The sequence below is a fragment of the Mobula hypostoma genome, chromosome 19, assembly GCF_963921235.1.
Source record: "Mobula hypostoma chromosome 19, sMobHyp1.1, whole genome shotgun sequence".
NCBI lineage: Eukaryota > Metazoa > Chordata > Chondrichthyes > Myliobatiformes > Myliobatidae > Mobula > Mobula hypostoma.
The window spans coordinates 21,953,834-21,957,406 of record NC_086115.1 but is presented as its reverse complement, the minus strand read 5'-3'; the positions used below and the strand labels follow the sequence as shown (position 1 = coordinate 21,957,406).

The window sequence follows — 3,573 nt, the reverse complement described above, 5'->3', positions numbered from 1 at the left end:
GCCGCCCCCTTGCCAGGTTCCGGGCGATGACAGACGCGCACGGCCAGTCTCCACCTCCTGGGATTTTCGCCTCGGGGGAATGAGTACGAAGGAGTGTGAAACCGCTGCAGACATCGACCTCTGCAAGGAGTCGTTAGCGCTCTCCTTCGCCAGCCGAGCAATGTTAAACACCTCGCACCCAGGCGTGAGGGGCTGCGGCCAGTACAGAACCGAGAGAAGTCTCAATATGCTGACTGACTCAGGGAAGGAAAACGCTGGACTCCAACTTGAAGGAAGCGCGATTTTAAAAAGGGGTGAAATGTTCCAGGAAACTTAACGGATGCACCTCGCCAAAATTTAAGATACATGTTCCGGTCGGGTAGTGAAGCACTTGATCAGAGAGGTAGGTCTCCTTGCGGGGATAAAACGTACAAGAGGCAGGGATTGGAAGCGAAGGCATCTCGGGGTGTCGTGGGGCTGGGTAAGGTTTCGCGGACGGGCGAAGCCATGAAAGGATTTGAAAAACCGACATGCTTGGGATCAGGAAATAGACCGTCCAGTATGATCTCCTCTGATTTCAGGAACGAAGAAATTTGTCTAAAATCACTCCGTGCTATTTTCACGGCAATGTGCTTATGCATTTGTCTGTATGCCGAACACATCCCTTCCTATTTATTCATCATTAGTGCACATTTGTGGAACACCTGTTTCTTTGTCTCCCCGTGTGTTTCAGTTTCTATTCTGTTTACGTCTGTGAACACGAACATGTCTTGCTTCACTCGACTTCACCTATCACCTTCCAGCTTGTACTCATCTTCCCACCCCCCAATCTTCTGATTCTGGCTTCTTCGCCCTTCCTTTCCAGTCTTGATGAAGGGTCTCGGCCCGAAACGTGGACTGTTTATTCATTTCCATAGGTGCTGTTCAACTTGCAGAGTTCCTCCAACATTTTTTATGTGGAACTCAGCATTTCTTGCATCGTTTTGCTATAGAAAAGAACTAGCCTTGAAAACACCCCATTAGACCAGCGACCCTGTACCGACATTGTTCATATAATTCCGGCTGCACGTAACATAGATGTGTATATGTGTTTATAAATTGCATTATGACTTCGCACACTCTGGTCTAATTTATACTTTTAGCCCAGTATGGTAAAATTCAAAATCATAACTCCCATTGCCGTGAATTATCGTGCCATACTTTACGTTCACCAAGAATTAAGATATTTGAAAAACATTTTAAAAAACGATAATGAAGTACGATAGGTTCCACAGGAGGGAAGTGAAGATAAAAGTTAATTCTGACTCACACCCGACAGTAACTAGGCTATGAATTTACAGGGCAGGAATAAAATCTGTCCAGGAGTCAGATTTTATTCCATGAACTTTTATCATTATTTTGAATTGTTTTCTGGAATTGACAGTTATTTTCTGTGAACGTTCGAAATTAACCACTTTCATTTTGTTTTCTCACTGCGAGTGGTTAGAATGTTGAACTTGCAACCACAAGGTGACAAATGGTAGATTCATTCAAGGAAGAACAACTTTGAGAGAGTTTGTTGGGGTTAGAAGAAAAAGGATTAGATGTGTCTCTGTTTTGCAAGCCCACTGATAACCCTCCTGAAACTCACCCTTGCGAGCGGAACAAGTACCACACCTGCCCCTATATCCCCTCCCTCGCTACCGTTCAGGGCCCAAACAGTCCTTCCAGGTGAGGCGACACTTCACCTGTGAGTCTTTTGGGGTCATCTACTGTATCCCGTGCTCCCGATGTGGCCTCCTTTATATAGGTGAGACTCGACGTAGATTGCAAGACCGCTTCGCCAAGCACCTCCGCCAGATAAAGCGGGATCTTCCGGTAGTCGCCCGTTTCAATTCTACTTCCCATTCCCATATGTCAGTCCTTGGCCTTCTCTACTGCCGCGAAGAGGCCACACTCAGGTTGGAGGAGCAACAGCTTATATTCCGTCTGGTTAGCCTCAAACCAGAAGGCATGAACATCGATTTCTCGAACTTCCGGTAATTACCCCCCCACCCCACCCTTCACCATTCCCTTTTCCCTCTCTCACCTTACCCGCTCATCACCTCCCTCTGGTGCTCCGCCCCCTTTCCTTTCTTCCATCGTCTTCTACCCTCTCCAATCAGATTCCCCCTTCTCCAGCCCCAGCCCTTTTATCTCCCTTATAAATTAACTTCCCGGCTCTTTACTTCACCCTTCCCTTTCTCCCAGTTTCACCTATCACCTACCATCTAGTACTTCATCCTCCCCTGCCCTCACCTTCTTACTCTGACCTCATCCTTTTTTCTAGTCCCGAAGAAGGGTCTCAGTCCAAAACATTGACCGTTTGTTCTTTTCTATCGATGCTGCCTGGCCTGCAAAGTTTCTCCAGCGTTTTGTGTGTATTACTTAATATTTATTTAACATTTTTCAGATGTGGCTGTTAGTGGAAACAGTCACCAGCATTTATTGCCCATGAACTGTGTGATTTGTTGGCTATTTTTATTTATTTAGAGATACGGCTCCATTTAAACCCAACAAAGACAAGTTAACCGACCTGGTACGTTTTTGGACTGTGGGAGGAAACCACAGAACCCAGAGAAAACCCACACATTCAACAGGGAGGACATACAGAGACTCCTTAGTGTAGACGCCAGGATTAAACTCCAAACTTCCGATGACCCGTCATAGCGTTGCACTAACCGCTACACTACCATGTGCCCATTTCAGAGAGCATTTAATAATAAATAATAACAATTTAAATTCCACTCTTGTCATTTGAATGCAGGTATCTGGACTGTCAGCACAACCTCTGGACTAGTGATTCGGTAAGTTAAGCTTAACACAACCATTATACCCATAAACATTGCTTTGGGTAAAAATTTCTGTGGGTTCCAGCACATGTAGGGGTGAAGGGGAAATGAGAGGGTGGATGAGTTGGGAAAGAGGGCATTAAAGAAAGAGAATATAGAAATGCACATTAGTATCAGTAAAGCAGAGGTTAAGTGTGTAATCTGGGAAAAAAATCAACCAAATGTGGCAAGAAAGATGGGACAGGGAGGGGAAAGGGAGGCATTTATATCAAATACAAAAGAGTGTTGCAGGTACTAGGGTAGGTAGTGGAAACAGAAGAGAGGCAACTGTGTGGACTAGGTCAAGGCCAGGGCATGGTGCATTAAACAAAACATTGAAAATGATAGGGAAGCACCAGACAGGATTGTGTGAGGAATGTCAGGAAGAGGAGTTAGTAGAACATGTAGTTCTGAGTTGCAGGAAGTATGGGATACAGGGAGAGATGATGAGAATTAAGCGAAGGGAATTGGAGGTGCAGGAATTCACATTAAAGGGGTTGCTGAGCATGGGTGAGAGAGCACAGGTCAGGGTACTTTTAGCTTTCTTAAGGGATACAGGTTTTTTTTATAGAATATGTTGGATAAGTGTCATAAGGGGGTGGCTGAGAACGAACCCAAGTGCAAGACACAGACACTGAAGTACTAGGGACAGGACGAGGGTACAGGGTGAGGGCTAGGACATGGACACAAAAACCAGAAACCCGGAACAGGACTGGACAAGAGAGCTAGGAGCCAGGGTTTGGAC

At 45.6% G+C, this 3,573-nt stretch overlaps 1 protein-coding gene across 4 annotated transcripts in view; it reads left to right on the top strand.

Annotated features, from left to right (window-relative positions):
* The first annotated feature begins 68 nt into the window (after window positions 1–68).
* Window positions 69–3,573, top strand: part of sirt1 (sirtuin 1) — a 40,220-nt gene continuing 36,715 nt past the window's right edge. For 3 of the 4 annotated variants that reach the window (XM_063071534.1, XM_063071533.1, XM_063071531.1), the window contains exons 1-2: window positions 69–382; window positions 2,765–2,804. The gene's annotated coding sequence lies outside the window, so the exon portion shown is untranslated. The remainder of the gene's footprint in view (window positions 383–2,764; window positions 2,805–3,573) is intronic. The other variant, XM_063071532.1, reaches the window with a different exon arrangement.